The 21,037-nt window shown below is 37.7% G+C and overlaps 2 long non-coding RNA genes across 2 annotated transcripts; both read right to left on the bottom strand.

The window, feature by feature from the left end:
* Window positions 1–208: 208 nt before the first annotated feature.
* On the bottom strand, window positions 209–20,786 carry LOC114161098 (uncharacterized). The gene is made up of 3 exons (XR_003598937.1): window positions 20,576–20,786; window positions 18,317–18,372; window positions 209–966 (listed from the first exon to the last, which is right to left on the bottom strand). It is a non-coding gene; the product is annotated as an uncharacterized LOC114161098 (long non-coding RNA).
* On the bottom strand, window positions 7,152–8,663 carry LOC114161099 (uncharacterized). Its single transcript, XR_003598938.1, has 3 exons — window positions 8,403–8,663; window positions 8,069–8,176; window positions 7,152–7,951 (listed from the first exon to the last, which is right to left on the bottom strand). It is a non-coding gene; the product is annotated as an uncharacterized LOC114161099 (long non-coding RNA).
* Window positions 20,787–21,037: the final 251 nt, after the last annotated feature.

The raw sequence follows: 21,037 nt of genomic DNA, 5'->3' as shown, positions 1-21,037 counted from the left end.
TTTCCCACCCCTTTGAGACGCTCTCTGTAACAGGGATCCTAACGGCAATAGAAAGGGAGAATGGACACAGATGTTTTGAGAACGGAAGAGATGTGTGACTGAAAACATCTCTGGCTGTTCTCCTCGCGAGGACAAAAGAATCTAACTCTCTTGTCTTTCTTGTGTTTGTTAAATCTGTCTCAATAGGTGTTTAAACCTGACAGACTTGTAATTTTATTTATCTTTTATTATGGCGTGAATACTGCCTCATAATTTTGTATACAGTCACATTCATAACAAATGTCAGTTTAAAATTGTACAAATGTTCATTTCTGTGAAAACTTGTTTCACAGAAATGAACAAACGCAGTTTATTATTCAAACTGAGTTTAAATAATATCTTTCAGATGAGACTGGACATGAAAACAACCTTTTATTAACAATTCACACTAAAAGACAAACCAAAACAGTCAGATTGTAATATTAAATATCTCATAAAAAATCTAAATATTGTTTTCTGTCGTGTTTATGTTTTAGAGTAGATGGAAAACTCACGTCTGAATGGTTTTACTACAGCATTTTGAACGTTTCTGCTGCATTTATCCCAAAAAAAAAGATTAAAAAAACTTCAAATAACTCACAAACAAGCTACTAACATGTAATTCCTACATTAAAAAACTTTATATTGTAGCGTAAAACTTTCAGTATTCAACCTGCTGCAGAAACCGAGGAGTAAATGCTTCATTACAAGAGAATGCAGAAAAAAAAATTCCTCTAAGGGAATCTGAGAAAATAGAAGGTTTAGTTTTATAAACACTAAATTGTGCAGGTAGAATAAAAAGCAGCTCAGTCTGGTTGGTTTGTTGTGTCTACAGCAGCTGTAGCAGGACTCACCGGGCCGGGCTGGAACCGGGCTGGAACCTGGAAGAACTGCGCTCTTCTGACACAAGTCTGTCCTGTTTCAGGTCGACGTTCGGGAAGCTCCGCCCTGCCAGGAAAACAGATCCAGGGACAGAAATAAATCCACAATCAGTTTAAGTTTTATGGTGTTTGCACAGAATCACCTGAAATCTGAACTAAAGTTAAAGTGACTTTTGCTGCATTTATCCTCAGACTGGATAAGTTTCCATTTTGATTTGCCTGCTGCTTTGCTATGCAAATTTAATGTCATTTAAAAAAGAAATAATTTAATCGCTCAGATAGAACGGAAACAAACAATACATCAGCAGAGAGTTTATGTTCTTCAAGAAAACATTTAAATGCAGGAATAAGTTTTAAGTTTGATTTATTGGAAAATATTTTATTAAATATAAATGAGTTTATTTTGTTTAGTGGCCAGATCAGATGATTATGATAAGAAGTTAAAAGAGGAGAACAAAAACAGAAATGTTTGCTGTCGTAACAGTCACACACTCTTCTTCTAACTGAGTCGTAGACGAGAGATTACAGAAACAAAAGTTCAAACTTCACAGATAAGATCATCAGTTTGGTACAAACATGCAGAAAACCACAGAACAAGTTACAGAACAAGAACGACGTAATATCCAGACCTGATAAAAAAACAAAACAAATTGAACTGAATTTGCTTGGTTGATTGCAGTTGTTTTGTTTGGTTCATGTATTAGTAGTTTTTAAACGACAGAAATGAGTTTTGGAGCCAACAGTCAGGATCCATCGAAGCATCGATCCAAATGTACATTTTTATGCAAATTATTAGTTGATTAAAGCTGAAAGGATCTTTTGTCTCAGCAGCACAGTGGAATTTTTTTCATTTTGTTTATACAAACATTCAAAGCAGCACCAAACATTTCTTAGATGACAAAACATCAGATAGATGTAACCAGTTTTGGTTCAACCTCCTCCACCCATAGCAACAATTCAGAAAACAGAATCCATCCTCACACAAAGCCTTCTCTCTCACAGTTTCAACATATGTTCTAATAGATTTACATTTCACATATTGCTTCCTGTACAAACAAATTTATACTGCCGAGAAAGGAAGGCGATTCTAAAATGGAAAAGTCAACAGATCGACTGATAAGGCTGAACAGCAGGTGTTAAATATGTCATACAGACCAAACAGTTGCAGGTGGTTTAGCTGAGAAGTACCTTTAAAATGTAACTAAAATATAATACGGCATGCCAGCAGATTCAAAAACATATTTAAGGATACGGCAGCATTCTGTTCATATCTCACTTATAACAAATGACCAATTACACAAAATATTGGAATATTTACTGAAGTCTTGTATCCAAAAGTAAAAGACTTTAGTAAAAGTCTTGTACCTTTCACTAAAGGTGAAAGCCGTGTTTAAAACTTTGACTGATCCTGAGGTTCTTGGTGTTTTTTTAGTTCCATGTTGCATAACTGCAGATGAGGCCTGGGATGTAGGAGGATGAGTAAATCAAGATGTTAGAATAATTATGTTTTGTTATCATTCTTACATAAGTAGTTACCAGTTTGCTTTTCATTTAAAGGTTTAGTATTAACACCCAAGAGAGGATGAATTTGCTAAAGTGTGTGAGACAGAGCTAACCTTTCTTTAACCCTTAAAACATGTTCTTTGAAGATGGTCTTCTGAGAATTTCCTTAGTCGTAAAACTGTGTTTGTGTGTGTTAGTTCCTGGGGACTCCTAATCTTATCAGCACCAGCTCTCTGCTTTTGTTTTGTGTTAATAAAAGGCAAGTTCTACTGCAGAGGGTCAGAACACATGGTGAGCTGTTCAGAGGAGCAGTTCGCTGTGTCTTGACCTTCTGCAGAAGCTTGGTTGAAAACTCAGAAACGTCGTCTGTGGTTCTTTCTTTGTTTTTAGGTAAAGAAAATACCTATACCTATCATTTACCTATCATTTTGGTGCCGTGACCCAGATTCTCAACATACCTGTTCGCTGACTAGCCAGAAGAACTGTGCACGACCAGAGACTACAGGACTTGGAAACAAAGTCCCAGGAAGTAACTTCTTCGCTGGGCCAGCGCCTAGGTCCGACTTTGTTTGTCAGCAGCGGATTAAAGAGATCTGACCGGATAAGATAAACAAACAGAAATGTGAGCCGATAAGCACTATTAAATCAGGTTGGAGTCCAAACTTAGGGTTGAAGTCCCAATGTGATTAACCCTCCTGTTATGTTAGTTTCTGAGGTACAGCAATAATGTTCGTGGGTCGAATTGACCCAAACAGTATCTAAAAGGTAGACACAGGGGGGGGGGGGCTGCAAATGTATAAAGTGAATAAATTTTGAATTTATATGTAGAGTGCACCTATTAAGACAAATAGGAAAAGTTTCATGCAAAAAAATATTTTTATATATATGTATATATAAAACGACTTTCCTAAAGAGGGACGCTTAAGTGTAAAAGAATTTTAACAGATGCAAAAACAATTTGATGAGAAATGGAATGAAATAATAAAAAGAAAAGAACATTTTTCTCAGAGAACAATGTTGTTTTTATGTATTGATTACTGGGTAGAATAATTCCAGAAGATTAAAACACCAACTTGGTGCTATGATCCTTTGGCTGTATGTCTAGAGGAGTCAGCGATCAGAGTTTGGTACCGAACTGGACTTTATCCAGCCTCACATCTCTTAGGCTTAAAATGAGAGGAGTTCTTCTCACAAAAACCAGGAAGATAGAGCACATAACACCAGTTTTAAAGTCCCTCCTCTGGCTCCCTGTAGTTTAAAGAATAGACTTTAAAATACTGTTTATAAATCACTGAACGGTTTAGCACCACAATACATTAAAGATCTGCTGTTGTTGTATCAACCTTCCAGACCTCTCAGGTTCTGGTTCTGGTTCTGCTCTGCATCCCCAGAACCAGAACCAAACGAGGAGAAGCAGCTTTCAGCATCTATGCACCACAAATCTGGAACAAACTTCCAGAAAACTGTAAAACAGCTGAAACACTGACTTCCTTTAAATCTAGACTGAAAACTCACCTGTTTAGAATTGTATTTGAAATGTAATCAATTACAAATTTATGGATGGAACTTGACTTAATGATTGATTCTATATTGCATTGTGATTCTGTGTTTGTTATGATGTAAAGCACTTTGAAATGTCTTGCTGCTGAAATGTGCTATACAAATAAAATTTGATTTTTTAAAATTCATGTTTATATGTGTTCTAAATGATTTATAATTATAAAATATAAACAATGTTGGGTAATAAGTGGCTAAAACTATACAATCGAAAGAGAGAAAAAACATATATGAAATATATTTAAAAATAAAAAACACAGAAAGAAAAACAAACTAATCAACTCCTATTTGCTTCTTTACTTTTCCTCTATGTGAGCCTCGCTGCGGTGCGTCTGACCTCTGACCTCAACTCAAACCTGTCTTGCCATGGCCGAGATGAAGTCTCTCCCTCGTCACTAGTTAATGACGGCGATCAAGAAGACAAAGAAGAGTTAAATCACCTCCAGACACTGAAGTATCTGCTGATCCTAATTCCCTGACACCTGGCTGGGAACTGCCATTCAGCAAACTCCTGCATGGTGTCCTGCTGGACATTGGACTGAAACTACATTCCTGTGTTTGGATGCATCTGAACTCTTACAACCTCCGCTGATCTACTCCCTGACATCAGCGTGGAGAAGGGAAGGATAATGTGCTTCAGAGACGAAGACAACAAACTGAACTGTTTGATGCTTGTTTCATTTGTGGACAAGATGGACATTGACTGAGGGAGGAGGGAGGATTACGCTGCAGCGACGCCAGCACCAGGAGGAGGAGGGAGAAGTGAGACAGAAAGGATAAACACAGCTGTGTTACACTGTTATTGCATTTAAGATGTGCTTGCTTGCTAACCCTGCACACAAATTATCTAGCCAGAAGAGGAAGTCTTAGAGGCTTTTATGTTCAATGTTAGACAAATTCTCTCAGTTTGTCCCTGTTAGCTCTGAGTCCTGAACAGCAGGACCAATGCTAAAGGTCCTCTTAGGGCCCACGAGCCATAGGTTGGGAAACCGTGAAGGGAAAACTGAAACCACTAAAAATTGAGCAACGAACTAATGAAAATTATGCCACAAAATTACACCAACTAAAAGTTATCAAAGTTTTTAAACTAATAATGATTTGCAAACGTTTTTTTCCTTTGTAAAGAAATATCCTGGTAATACATGCTAGTTTGGGAATTAAATTAAATATCTCTAAGTGTTGAAAATAATTGATACTGCAGTGTTCATACACCATGAAGTATTTGTTGCATTTAAATCAAGCAGTTAATTTAGAGTTTAATTCTTTAAATGAATTTACATTTGATTAAAATGGGTGAAGTGTTACAGCAGCAGGAAGTTCAGTTACTGCCGGATTCTAACACATGTCTGAGATAGTTTTTTTAAAAATGCGAACGTTACCTAAAACAGGATCCTGACAACTAAAGATAAATATTAACACATTAAAAATGTTAACAAACATTGGAAAATTCTTGAGGCTTCAGCAAATTCGATAATAATTTGAGCAAAGAGAAACAATGAAAGCAGACTGAAAATCTGTGACTAACTGAAAATCTGTGACTAACTGAAAATCTGTGACTAACTGAAAATCTGACTAATTTTTCTGTTTGTGTCGCTTTGTGTCAAATTGTACTCAAGAACTGAGTAACTGATCAAATTATTGATTATTTAATAATAATAATTATAATAATAAATTGTCAGTTGTTTTGAAATGCAAGGTTAAAATAAACTTTGATATTTAGTAACTTGTTACTCCAAACTGATGATTGTGAATAAGAATAATATTTTTTAGACTAAAGTTTAAAACCTTTAATCTAGATTTGATTGATTGATGATTATTAAATTCATAAAGAAATACTGAATTAGAGGATTTGAGATTTTGGTTTAATTTCAGGATGGTCATTTTTGTTTAAAAACAGTAAAACAATGTTCTGCAGAAGAGCCAACTCTGGGTTTGCCATCTGTCAGGAGTAAAACAGAAGTGAATCTAACAACATCCACATGTAAGATCTCTAACAAAGATCTGCTAACAGCTCGCCTACAAACAATACAACTAAAACTAACAGTTTGTAAGTGTGCAGCGCACACCACAGGAAAGGATGAGGTTCTATAATGAAAACAGGTCAGTTGATCAAATGTTAAAAGAAGCAGCAACAGGATAACATGGAACTGGAAACTTCCTAAAATAAGATGAAGAAGAACAAATAATAAATAAAAGTTCAGTTCTTTCTTTGTATTCAGGTAAACAAAATTCCTATCACAAGAGATTTGCTTTTTGGATCTTTCTTCACCACAACAAGCCTTTCTAAACTTTCTAAACTCGGTTTGTTTAGAAAGTCCGGTCCGTTTCCGGAGGTCTGAAAGCTAATCGGACCAAAAAGTGAACTCTGGTCGGTTTGAATCTGAACGCCAATCGAACCGGAGACCGCTCCAAAAGCAGGAAGTGCACTACAGCGCAGGGAATTCTGGGTAAATACAACCAAAACAAATGTGTTAGCCTAGTGCTAGCGGGAAAAATGCTAGTGGTCTTTAACCAAAGACAAAACAAAATCCTAAACACTAAAATCTACTTTTGTGTCGTCGGTTCACAGAATATTTTCCCAAAAGTTTCCAGATCGTCACAATGTTTTGTAAATGGGAGAACTGTGAGTCGTTTTTGAGTTTTTTACTGAAACTATCACTTTGTTTCATATGTTCGGCAGCCATCTTAGATTTTGGGTCTTAATAAACATTTTTTCCTACTTATGTTTTTGAAAGTGACTACGCTTCGTTAAACAGGTTAGGATAGAAATAAGAGCTAGGAAACATTTTCATACAATAATTCTTGGACAATATTTTAGTCAACTCAGTTTTGTCTATTTTGTTCAATCAATGTTCTTAAATAAAAAATTTCATGATAAATGACAAATTATGCATTAAAATCCATATAATCAACTCTGAAAAAGGTAGAAACTGTGGCTTTACTGATCCATGTTCCAACTATTTTGTTGATTTTAATGAAATTGTTTTTAATTATTATTTATTATTCAGCAGATTAAATACAAAAGCCCATTTTTGTGGCCACATGTTTTTTCAACTTGATAATTTTAGCCCTCATGTCCCAACCTGAACCCTGCTCTACCAGTTAGCGCTGGTTTCTGGCGTTACCATGGCGATTAATGCAGAGACTCCTCCCACTAAGCTGAATATTACATTAATATGCATAATGTTGGCTCATAATAATAAAATAATAAGTAATTCAGTATTCATATTGTACAGCAAAACTTTTTCCTTCCACTGAACTTTCAAAAGACATTTTTATTGGTCAACTTTGATGGTAAAAACTGAATTTTTGGATTTTAAACAGCTTGAAATATATACATATGTTTTTTTAAATTTATTAAAACAAATGTAATTTTTTTCTGCTGTTTTAAACCACTCAGATGAACCTCTTGGATCTCGACACCTTTAAGGTTTACAGGCTGTCCAGATGAAATTCCTGTGTGTTTGGCAGCATCTGAAGCAAACTGTCACATTTCCTGTAAACACTGCAGTGTGAATGAGTCACTGCAGCGTGAGGGCGTGTGTGTGTGTGTGTGTGTGTGTGTGATTGAATATAATTGGTTCCCGAGGGAATTCGAATTGTTCTCATGTTCTGCTGAAAGTCTAAAGTTTGCAGGAATCCAGGAGCAGAGACGGAGACGGACCAATCAGGCGGCAGCTGGAAGTTTCCACCAATCAGCACATTTCCTCCTAACAAGCCTCGTTAAGGAGACAGGAAGCCGACGGAGGCCCGGACCTTCCTGCCAATTAATCCCAGATAAATGAGACGTGAGTGCGGGAACGCCGCGGCAGGATTAAAGCGGAATTAGCCCCGCCCCCTGGTTATCTGGGTCATGTGACCAGCCGTCAAACATGGAGGACAAACGGCCCAGGCTCCATCCATCCATCATGTTTTTAATTCTGAGTCGGTTCTTCTCAGCTGATCAGATCCTGCTGATGACCCTGTCGCCGCCAACCAGAGAAGGGATCCATCTTCAAAATGAACACCAGCGGGGGGGTGAGGGGGGGGGGGGGGGTTATTACTGGAATCTGATTGGCTGCTGTACTTTCATATCTGCTCTGCAGCTTCAGTTCATATGTTTCACTTACAGACAGATGGAGAAAGATGGCTGAAAAGTAACCGTGGTTCCTGTCGACATGTTGATATTTAGGCTGTTTGCTCTGCGGCAGGTCAAAGGTCAGGACTTTTGTTTGGCTCTGTGACTCAGATTGGAAAAACAGACACAAAGTGAGGAAAAACTGGAAAAAAAACCTAACAGTTTTTCTCCCTTTGCTATGCTCCTTTGGGAATAAAAACACTAACTGCCATCCTGGCTTCTGTTCTGACTGACTGTGAAAAACTGATCACAATAAAAACATTTCAAATCAGTCGATATCAATAATTATTGATTCGTTTTTTTGTTTTAAATATCTGAAATATTACCAAACTGGTGGCGTAGCTTTTCCCGTTTTATTCAGTTTTCTCTCCAAGCCGTTGTTTTTTATTTTTAAGCTGTTTTGGTAAAACTTTAAACTGCTGCTGTGCCAGTTACTCAGCAGGCCGTTGCTAGGCAACCGAAAATTGGAGGGAACTTGAAACAGTTTGTGACCCGGCTGTTGCTAGGCAACCAAAGAGTGAGTCAGCTAGTGAGCGGCTAAAGCCTTCTAGAGAAATGATTGAATATTCAGTCATATCTGATGTTTAGTATCAGATACAGAAAAACAGCTAAAAACGGAGCTGGAGTCATTTTACATTAATCAGTTATTCTAAATTAAGAGGAAAAATGCTAAATAAAAAATTGAGTCAAAGGAAAGACTTAAAGAGTTAAAACTCAAATATGTTACCGTAAAAATTAACTTCAGAAACATCAGAATCAATCCTCTGGAGGAAAGTAGCAGATTGTTCCTTTAATTGCACCTTTCTTAAACTTTAGACACACACTCCAGGTAGGAGGTGGAAGCTGTGAGGAGGAAATATCATTTATTTAATGTTTCATTACATTCTCAAAGGAGGCGAGAGATTCATTTATTCTCATCAGGAGAGCGGCAGTGAAACAGGAAATCAGGAATTCATCAGTGTAACGATGTGGAGCTTTTACATAAAGTCTGATCGTTAGGATGCAGTTCTCCCTGCCACCACTGGGAGGCGCTGCATGTCTGTCCATGGCTTCTGCTCTCCTTTTGCTTCATCCCATTTCCTTCCTGTCATTTGTTTCAGTCTGCTGGTTTGAAGAGAAGAGGAAAGAAACGATCACTCTTCTTTTCTGTCATCATTTCTTAAACTTCCTGTCTACATTTTTGTCATCTTTGTCTTTAAATCCACCTGATGCTTCACCTCCATTTTCACTTCTTTGTTTCAATATTAGCAGAAGGAAAACTTTCAGACGCCGCCATCAGCTCGCCATGTTCACTAAAAACCTCCTGCTTGTTCCAAGGTGCTAAAGGTTAAAGGTCAGCAGTGTCTGAAAGGGTCGATGTCCTGCCTGGTCTGGATGTTTCCTGGTTTAACACGACTGGACCAAACCAATGGAAGATTACCGGGCCTCTGCAGAACATTATGACCAGCTGAGAAGTGAATTCAGTCACTTGAATCCGTTGTGTTGGACAATGGAAACATTAGGGCTGTTTTCCCTCCTGATGGGCAGGAACATTTGGTTCGATTGGTGAACAAAAGTTGCATCATCTGCTCCACCTCTAGCTGCTGTGGTTCTCTTTCTCTTTGCTCTGAGTCAAACCAACCTGTTCCCCTCCTGGCCTGTGGGGGCGCTGCACTGAAGGAAACGACATTAAAACCTCTGAAGACACTGAGCGCAACTTCCTTCTTCACCAAATGGAAACAAAATGGCGGCGTCAGATTTTAGGAGGATTTCTCTTTTGTTTTTGCCTAATAACCATTAGCTATTCCTCCTGCTAGCGCTATGCTAACATCTTTTTTTGGTTGTATTTACCCAGAATGCCCTACACTATAGTCGACTTCCTGCTTTTGGAGCTGAGCATTCACACCTCACCAGAGTTCACTTAAACTGAACCCAGACCGAGGTTTGTAGCCGGACCGGAGTTAGCTTAGCATTCACACCTCACCAGCCGAACTGGACTTTCTAAACTTTCTGTTGTTGGATAAAAGTCTCATGTAAGATGAATCATGTCTGAAAAAGCTTCCCGCTCCAGCTGAGAACTGGCTTCTTCCTCATTATATTTATTTTCTTCATTTTATTTTGTATTGATTCACTTACTTCCTTCACCTCTATCTTCCATTCTTTTCCTCCTACTTCCTTGACCTTCTTGAAGCCTCGTTTATAAGAAAAACTCACTTTAAAACGAAGATAAAGTCATTTTTCTCCTTTTTTGTCATTCTTCAGATTATTTTCCCTCCTCTTCTTGGGCTATATTTTTTTGTTTCGTAATCTGTCATTTCACCTCATCTTCCTCGTCTCTTTGTCCAAAGATTAGAAATCGAACTTCCAGCAGATAGATGGATGAGTCTGAACAGATGGGTGGCCTACTTTCTGCCTCTCTCCTCCACCTATCGATCTGTCCATCCTCCTATCAATGATCTATCATGCATCCATCAGTCTTTGTAAAACAAGGTGAGGAAGAGGAGGGTCGACCTCTACTGTAGGTTCTTCAGTTTGATGCAGAGTGAAAGAGTTTGGGTCTAATTTTGCAGCCAGAGATGTTATTTAAATTCCTGCTGAAGCATAAAGCGCCAACACATCACTGCTTCATCAAGTTTCTAAAATTAAGGAAAAGATCACAATTACAGAAACTGAAAATAACTTTCAAGTCTTTCTATCTTACAGTTGGATTCAGTTTAGGAAGAAACTAAATGTTTTCCAGTTTGTAGACAAACATTGGGGTGCCATTAATCTCGAGGGGAATATTTCTTCCAATTCTTTTATTTTTTAACATTTAAATGTCCTCTGATGATGTGCCATTAATTTTGCATAATTTAATACTTTGCAGATCTTTCTCTCTCTGCTCTGAGTCAAGCCAACCAAACCCTTTGAGCAACCTGTTCCCCTCCTGGCCTGTGGGGGCACTGCACCAAGAACCACTGAAGGAAACAACATTAAAACCTCTGAAGACGCTGAGAGCAACTTCCTTCTTCACCAGATGGAAACTAAATGGAGACGTCAGATTTTAGCAGTCGTAGGATTTCTCTTAAGTCTTTGGCTAAAGACCACGAGACATTTCTCCTGCTAGCGCTAGGCTAGCACGTTAACGTTGGTTGCGTTTACCCAGAATGCCCTGCGCTGTAGTCCACTTCCTGCTTTTGGAGCAATCTCTGGTCCAGTTGATGTTCACATATTCATCCAAACCGAACTAAAACACTTAAACCGAACCCAGACTGAGGTTTGTAGGCTCCAAAAGCAGGAAGTGGACTACAGCACAAGGTATTCTGGGTAAATGCAACTAAAATAAACAAGTTAACCTAGGCTAACGGGAGAAATGGCTCGTGGTCTTTAGCCAAAACCTAAAGAGAAATCCTACGACTGCTAAAATCTGACGCCTCCATTTTTGTTTCTACCTGGTGAAGAAGGAAGTTACTCTCAGTGTCTTCAGAGGTTTTAATGTTGCTTCCTTCAGTGGTTCTTGGTGCAGCGCCCCCACAGGCCAGGAGGGGAACAGGTTGCTCAGAGGGTTTGGTTTGAGAAAGAGAACCACGGCAGCTAGAAATATAACAAATGTTTTAATTTTGGTCCCAAATCAAACCGAGTCTACTGGACTGTCAGGGGGAAAACAGCCTGAATTGATTAATTAATATTTATGTATTCTTTATCATCTTCTTCTTAAGTTGTACCTCTATCTGATCCACGTTTATTTACTTCCAACAGAAGTTCTACAGAACTTTCAAAAACAATTATGTGCATCCTGCAGCTGGTTGAGCCGCTTTGTTACAGAAAACATTTTATTTCCTCACCTCGTTTCCCTGGGAGACAGGAAGTGTATGTGTGTGTGTGTGTGTGTGTGTGTGTCAGTGGCAGGTAATCGGCTCAGCTCAGAGCTCTCAGACCTGTCCCGGGGGATTGTGGGTGTTTTTGTGCGTCAATTCACATCAAGTTCAACACACAGAGAGTTCAGCACAGTTACATTCAGGTCAACACGCGCGCTGCGGTTGGTGTGTGTGTGTGTGTTGCTTCCCCTGGGTGTATTAATCATCCCGGTGCGGAGCGGCACTCGGCCGGAGCGCAGCAGAAACACCCGGCTGTGTCCACCGCCGTGTCAGCTGGCTGCCAATCACCAGAGTGACCACCTACAGTCCAACACTTCCTGCTCTCACCTTCCTGTTTCTACTCCTTTATTTATGATGAAGCTTCATATTTAACCTCCAGCATGATCTAGATTTCAAACTAATAACTGATGCTGTTTTAATGTGTTTCAGATTTTAAGGTCACTGGTTTTCAACTGTCAGCTGCAGCAGAAAGACTTTTATAAAATACAAATATTTTCCTTTCACTAAATCTCAGCTGAAAAAAGAGAAAAACAGGAAACACCCTGGACACGTTGCTCATTTCAGGGATAATAATAAACTATTTTAATATTAAAAACATATAAAACATATCATACAGACCCATCACACTGCAAAACCACAATCCGACTACGTGTTTTTGTCAAATTTCTAGTGAAAATATTTTTGAAATGAGACAAAATTAACTTACAAATATTTTTAAGAGCTTCTTGTAAGTCAATAATTTATGAGTATTTATTTAAAAGTACTACTTCCACTGATGATACTTTTACTTATAACTTTTGAAAAATGTCTTGCTAGAAGTGAAATAATCTGCCAGTGGAACTAGTACTTTCCATAATTATATTACTTAAAAATGGGTCTCAAAATAACAATATTATGATTTATGGCAATAAAGTCCGAGATAATTTATCATCAAGCACAATTCGTGTCTCATCGTGCAAAAAATGATTTTAAAATGGTTTTAATTCAGTTTTCATTGAGATTCGTACAGCAAAGAAACTCTAAAATCCTGGGATCAAATTTACAGCTGAAAACATTCACCATGTTCTCTTAGCATCACACAATGACAATATTTGTAGTTTATTTGCGGAAAAAAGTCTAAGTTATGACAAGATTGAAGTAACAGGAATACTGAGATTGTTTTGCACCAAGATAAAATTCCAGAGATTTCAGAGGAAACATTCAGGCTCAGTTTCCTCAGAATAAAAACAAACTTTTTGCTTTCTGCAATCGGTCCTGGTCCAGATCACCAGAACTCGTTTTAATAATAGTTTGGATTCCTTGTAGTTTGCTAACCGAGTCCAGCGAGTTTTTAAACATCCTGACTGACTCTGCTCTCCCACAAAAGAAAAGTTGAAACCCTCCGGAGTGCATTAAGACCGTCGCTGGGCCGCTTCATATCCTCTCTGAGACGCTGCAGCCTGGGAGCCAACGAAGACGGATAATTACAGGAAGAGACGGCGGAGAAATCAAAGAGCAGCGGCGGCGACGTTCATCCATAAGTGATGGTTCAGATGATGTTTAAACACTTTGAGCAACGAAATACGGCTCACATTTAATGTAAATTAGAGAAGCACAAAGCCTTCTGTTTTTATCCAGCATTAAATATGAATAATCATCCTTCATCGTCTTCCTCCAGAATGCTGCAAGGTGGCGATTTACTCTTCATTATTAAGAACTTACGATGAACAAGCCGCCAATTTCTGCTGCAATAATAAAAGAAAACCAGACGACTGATTTATTTATGACTGCAGGTAAAAGTTGGAGGAAGTCTGAGTTCAGGAACCAGAAGAGGTGCAACAACATGAGGCGCCGTTCGTAAAGTTACACAGGTAAAAAAATTAACTGCTGTAATTTGGGTTACTTAGCATGTAATGACAAATTATTTTAAAAATAACATGTTTACAACATTCATTTTTAAATGTCATGAGCTAAACATTTAATTACAAAGATAAATATTTACTATTTATCTGAACATTAAACTCGAAATTAAATATTTAGCTTTTTAGCAGCTAGCTCTGTTAGCTTGTAGCTAAATATTTACTTATAAATATACTAAATATTTAGCTCTAGTTTAAATATTTAGCTGCATGTAAAATATTTAGTTAGAAAGATAAACATTTAGCTCTGAGTTAGCTAAATATTTAACTAGCTGATTTATTAGCCAGCTCAGGTCTAAATATTTTGTTAGCAAAAGAGATATTTAGTTAGGAAGACAGATATTTAACTCTGATCTAGCAAAATATTTACCTAGCTTAAAGATAAATAGTTAAATTTAGTTCCTATCTAAATATTTTGTTAGCAGGATAAATATTTAGTTAGCTATAAATATTTAACTCAGAGCTAGATAAACATTTAGCTAGCTTAGAGGTACATATTTATTTAGCAAAATAAATATTTAGCTCTGGGTTAGCTCGTTTTTGCCAGCTTAACTCTAATCTAGCTAAATATTTAGCAAGCTTAAAGGTAAATAGTTTAACACAATAAATATTTAATTCACCAGCTAAATATTAAGCTTCAATTTAAATATTTAGTTACTAAGTATTTAGTTAGCAATATACATATTTAGGTCTGAGCTAGCTAAATATTTACCTAGCTCAAAGCTGAATATTTAGCTAACATGCAAATTCACCTAACAATAAGAGGAAGCGGACTATCAAAATAAAAGCTGGGTATTGCGAACATTTATACAAACTCCTCTCATATCTACATTAACCGCCTTTAAAATGTCCTTTGGTTCAAGCAGAAATTTTGTTCAAGGAAAAAAAAGATGATTCCAACGATGAGCATTTTGAAACGATTCAGAATTACAAATCTGCCGCAAGCAACAAGAATAAGGAGGAACAGAATTAGGATTTTGTATAAATCAAAGCCTTCTATTAGTCAAACAGTAGCTTATGAAAGTGTGTGTGTGCGTGTGTGTGTGTGTGTGTTTCCAGCTGTATAATGGATCCTCTGTCATGGCTGCCTCCAGGTCAGTTCCCTCCAACCTCCCATTCATCTTCTTTGCCTCCCTGCAGGAGGCGTATTGTTGACTTCATTCTGCAGAAACTGCAGCAGCAGCTTCACTTTAATCCAGCTCTGACTCATACAGACTGGATGATGACTTTTTCTATATTTTATTACCATCTCAGCTTGACTGTGTCCTGCTGAGAGCTGTGATGAACATGCTGAGGCAGTCACAAAGTGATGCAACATAGCCTGTTTGATTGCTAATGAGCCACACGCTGCTAAAAACTGCAGGGAACTGACCAATACGGCAAGCTTTTACAGTCAACAACCAGAGAAAATTCAGCTGGAGAAGTTCTAGCATCTAAATCTTTCTGACTAAATGTAACTGGGATGTAAAATGAGAAGCTGTAGAAACAAGAAGTAAATAAAATCCCCAAGAATGTCTAATTAAATACATGGATTCACCATTACGGAGCCAGTTAGCTTCACACAACCAGAAAGCTAGCTTTGTTAGCTTATAGGGTTGGGAAAACTTTAGTAGATCTGATTAGCAGTTTCTATTAGCTGATATAAACATAGCTAGCACCAGACAGATTAGCAGATTCTGTATTTTGTATTAAGCTAGGTTAGCTTATGTATCCTTTAGCAGGTTTTATTATCCTGCACAAAGCTATGAATATAATACCAAAACCATTTAGGGTTATCTTTTATGTAATTAACTGAATAAACAGATGTAGCTTTCATTAGTTGGGAGTTAGCTATATAGCTTGTTTACTCTGCTAACAGTTTCTGTTAGCATAACTGAAGCAAACTAGATTAGCAGGTTATTTTCAGGCTCCATTAGCGAATACTGGGATGAGATACTTCAGGGTGCTAGCATCATTCCATTATGTTGGATATGGAGCAACCTAGCTTACATACCTGTTAGCAATTGTATGGTGCTAACTTAGCAGGTTTTGTTCAGTTTCCATTAGCTTGTATGCTACTACCAACTTCCATGTTCTGTTAGCTTGAAGTTAGCTAATTCAGTCTCATTTGGTGGTATAGTGCTAACAAACTTAGCAGATCCTATTAGCAGTAGTTATAAGCTGTGGTTATGCCTGGTACTTGTCTGTTAGCCTGTTTGTTGCTAACCTGTTAGCATAAATGGCTGCCTCAAGCCCCTCAAAACACAGAAGCACATTATATTTAATGATTAATTTGTAGATTGTTTTGTACTACAGGATGTTTTAGGTGTGTTCATGTAGCATCGACAGCTAACACGAAGCAGTAAAATAAATGAGGATTAGAGCAGATCAGTTAAAGTATGAGAGAAAAGTTGATAAACTCTTCAGTTACTGTGATTTTGTGATTTATTGTTCACAGTTAAATATATGTCTGCAGATTTGTATCAAATAAATATACATGTTTCCATTCATAGCTGCATAGCTGGACATATAATTTAGATTCTGTGATGTTTTATTTATAAATCAGGTGTTTCAGATCTAAACTGGTTTCTGCAGTGGATTCCCCTGATACTCTGGATTTAAAAATGTTCCCAATTATTTCTCCCTTCTGCCAGTTTCTTGTCCTTTAATCTCCCACTATTACCATAAATCCATACATTTGAGCTGCTTTTAATCAAAAGTGGCGTTTTTTCTAAATTGACACTAAATGTGAAGAATTAAGAGTCTGGTAAATTTTTATAGAAGTTTGTTTCCTGGTCTGGTGGTCAACCTTGACAATCCCCCTGTGATTACCTCCGATTCAGATTAATTAGATCTCATTCATCTTTTCCCTCAAGAAGTCAAGGACACACACACTTTATGTTCACAAACGAACATAGTGGGAGTTTCTCCACACATCTGTCCTTGTTATTACCAACTATTACTTTGATTATGATTCATATCACGCTCATTTGGAGCAGCTTGATATAAAAAATAGATTTTTCCATTCTTATAAATCAAATTGCTCCACTTGAAATCAAATGCTTCCTCTTTGATTTGGGATTATCTGTAAGCTAACGTGGCAGATAGCAGGTTCTGACCAACGACGGCGTCTAAAACCCAAAGAGTTGTTCTGAGATCAAGCTGCAGATCTGCGTCTCGTATCGGCGGCTGAGCCATCCATCAAACTGCAACGCGGCATCCATCATCGACAGGAGAGATACAAGAGGCAGAACAGACAGATCTGTCAGAGAAACGGACGAGAAGGAGAAGATGATGGAAAACAGGAAATGAAGAGGAGACGCGAATCAAAAATGAGACTGGGAAGAAAAATGGCTCTTCAGGGGAGAAACTGGAGGAGAGATGAGAGGTAAATGAAGAAAAGAAATGAGGTGCAGCAAAAATAAAAATAAAATATTTTACACAACTATAATGTAAAAACGACACCAGGAAGAAAAGAAAAGAGACAAAAAAGGTTTAAAACTTGAAGGTAAAAAACAAAGAGGATGGAAACCGACTAACATCTGAGTTAATCGATTACTAAATTAGTTGATTATTTCAATAATCGATTTATGAATCCAATTAATCATTTCAGCTCTAAACTAAACGCAGAGACATTTCTAATAAAGTCTTAGAGAATCAGCGAGAGCCGTAATGATCCACTAACGAAAATAAAGCTGAGAACGAAACCAATCCTGACTGGGACGAGTTAGAAAAAAGACAAGAAAGAGAGAAAGAAAAAAAATGAAGGAAAAAAGAAACAAAAAGTAAAACTAAGAAAAAAATGAAAGAAAGATAAAGAATGGAGAAGGAGAAAAGGAAGACAGAAAAAGAGAGAAAGACTGCTGATGACCTAGGGACTTGTTGTGTGAACCGACCAATCAGAGACCAACAGGAAGTGACAAAGTTCATAAGAAGTTGCTAAACGTCTGCGGCGTCCGCAGAGAAAACATCAGGAAATCACACCTTTCACATTTAGCTGCAGGCAGGAATAAAAAAGGAAAAAAAAGATTCAGGGAAGAGTCGCTCTCTTTGTTCCTGTCGCCATCAATTATTCACGCCACATCAACACCATCATTTTTACTTCTTCACGCCTCAAACAAACCGATACGATCGCTGCTCCGCCGCGGTCATTTGTGAGAAAAAACCCAGAACTTCACGCTCAGTCAGAGGTGCTCATTAGCTTCTGTAAAACGCTGCAAAACAAGCCTGAGAGGAGCTGCTGCTCATACAAATCACAGCGCCGACATGAACTGCCTCCAGAGACCGACACTGACAGCACTGGTGGTAAACAGGATGGTTAATGTGTGAATATGAAGGGAGTCAATATTCTGATTGGAGGTGAGGAATTAAAATCAGCTGGAGGGAGACGCAGCGCCAACAAGACGTGGCATCGATTTTTCTGTTTGGCCAGAGGAAGCTGCTCACGCGGCGCTTCGTCTGCAGGTAGAGATCATCGGAGGAGGTTTGAGAAACCCGGAGGAAACCAGAACACACAAACTGACTCACCTTCAACAATATGAGAGCATCAGCAGAGCGCCTACAAAATGGCCGCCCTCTTGAATCTGCAAGCAGAAATAAAAACTATAAATAATGTATAAAAACATGCGACAGATAGACGAGTCTGATTATATCGTTATTTTAAAGTTTCTGCAGTTTAAGACTTTATTAATGCAGACTTACCAAAAGTCCTCAAAAACTAATTTAAAAACCTATTTAAAAAAGAATCAGCATGAAACAAAATGTCAGTAAATAGTTTATTTATTCAGATCATATTTCACATGTAAAACTGGACACAAACCAACAAAATCAACCAAGATCCAAAAGAATCGAATAAAAACTGCTGGATCATCCATCCATCCATCCAACAGTTCATCCATCCATCCATCCATCCAACAGTTCATCCATCCATCCATCCATCCATCCATCCATCCATCCAACAGTTCATCCATCCATCCATCCCCCCCTCCCTGATAAGGACACTCAGGTAAATTGGTCCAGAACAATTTCCAGGAGTTAAGACCAATATGGTTAAACACGGTGGTGGCAGTGTGATGTTCTGGTCTCCTTTGCTGCTTCAGGATCTGGTCCAGTCACCATTTACATACGATCAGAAGAAGAAAGCCGTTTCCATTGGCTAACAGATGGTCACATTCTGTCCTTCTGATCCATCCTGACTAGTTTTGATTCAACATTTCATGATTTTATTGGAGATTCTGGTCAAATTGAGACCAGAGGACCATAAACCTGAATGAATGGGATGAATTTAAATGTATTTTTAAAACAACTTTATATTCATTAGTTTGGTTCTTAAAGAAAGTCTTCAGTTTTTGTCCAGAACACGGATTAATGAGTTTCCAGCTCTAATTTGTCTAAATATCCATCTACACACATGGCAACTTAACCTTTAACCTAAAGCAAATTTTAATCTGGTGTCTGCCTCTTTACATGAGACGAGCCTTATATCCACTGAAAGCGCCGCTCTGAATTATTCATGGCTTTACCTCATTGGCCAGTCAGACTTATTCATATATGGTGCTAAGAGTGGAAATATGCCGTCTCTTCTTCTTGGCATCTGGGTTTTGCACCAACATTTAAGGCTGGAAGTTCTGAGAAAAGGGAATATTTGCAGGGAATATTTTCTGCTTGTAAATCAATAATGATAATAATGATGTGAAGCTAAAGCTTGTACTTTTAGAGAAAGACTTTAAGATTAGAATACAAACGCTAATCCAGATTATGTGAAACTGAAGTTACCACCAGACATTCTGTTGGGATTCTGCCTGCCTTGCGTCAATCTGGTTGGTCACCAACCAATCAGACCAGACTTTGTTTTGCTGATTTCAGAGTCTCAGGGTGAAGAAGGCTGATTAGGTTTTAGGAAAGGTTAAAGGTCAAACAACCAACGTGCGGTGATGTGGTTTCAGGTGATTCTTGGATCGTAAGAAAAGTTGCTCTCTGGTACTGGAGTTGACTGGTTTGAGTTTTACCAACGGAACAGGACGACTTTGTGACAAAAGGTAACTTTTCATCGGAGTACCTTATTCAACATCTACATGATTCCTCTAATTCAGATTAATAACAAGATTAGTTATCATAACTATGCAGATGATACTCAGCTCTACATTAAATTTCACAAAGTGACTCCAAACTCATTCAATCATGAACAAATGCTTAGATATTGTAGGTATTATTGTTATATTTTCAATATTATGTGACTTTGAAACCATTTGTGTCATCTTCTCAATTATGAATTAACTGTAATTAACCAGATTATTTGAAAAGCTTCAGTGTCTCAAACCACACATACCTCTGGTTTCTGTCAGACCTGTAGTCATTAAATAAAGAAGCAGACTGAAAACACCAAGCGGGTTGAAAGAGCATGTTGCTACACACTTTAAGAGTTTTTGATTAGTTTAGTGGGTTAATCATTGAGATCAAGTTAATCAATGATGCCTTGAATAGTAACCAACTAAGAAACATGTTTATTTTTATTAGAGATTATTGCTGTTAGTTCAGCTTTACTTCTGCACACAGTTTAATCTGGAAATAAATCCACAAGTTCACCAACAAAAGTGACTTTTAGCCTTGGCGCCAGAGAAAACAGTAAAAAAGTAAAGTCTAAATTAGTAAAAGAAAGTTTTTTACTCAGCTGCAAGTGCTGTTAACCAAACCTAATCCATCATCATTAACATTAACTCACAAAGAGAATAAATCATTACCATGAGAAAGAGAGGAATAGTTAATAAAACTTGATTAAATGCTTACAGTTTGTTTTCCTCTGCTGCGTTTCTGTGCGACATCTTTCCCAGCCTGACAGTTTGTTCTGAAGAAAGAAACAGAAACGTTCCCATACCAACAGAAACATTAGGTTGTCACGTCAACACAGTATGGATGGCAGTCAAGCTGACATGTCAGCAATATTTATGAAAAGAACATTTATTTTCTGAACAGCAGTGATGACAGGAGAAGGGCGTGAACACATAACTCCTTAAGCCTTTAAATGTTAGTCAAACAAATTCTCAGAAGTCGTGTTTTTAAAACTAGCACAACAAGAAACACGTGAAACGGCTCAGCTCAGGTCTTAATGTGACATTTTTGGAGAAATGTTCTGGTTTTACCTGTTTCTAATGTATACAAATATAATCCAGAGGAAACAAATTCTACATTGGTCCAACAAAGACGAAATGAAATGAGAAAAGTTGTGAATGGAAAACTACAATAATAATA

This window comes from Xiphophorus couchianus, chromosome 17 (genome assembly GCF_001444195.1).
Source record: "Xiphophorus couchianus chromosome 17, X_couchianus-1.0, whole genome shotgun sequence".
NCBI classification, from domain to species: domain Eukaryota; kingdom Metazoa; phylum Chordata; class Actinopteri; order Cyprinodontiformes; family Poeciliidae; genus Xiphophorus; species Xiphophorus couchianus.
This window is presented reverse-complemented; position numbering and strand designations above follow the sequence as displayed.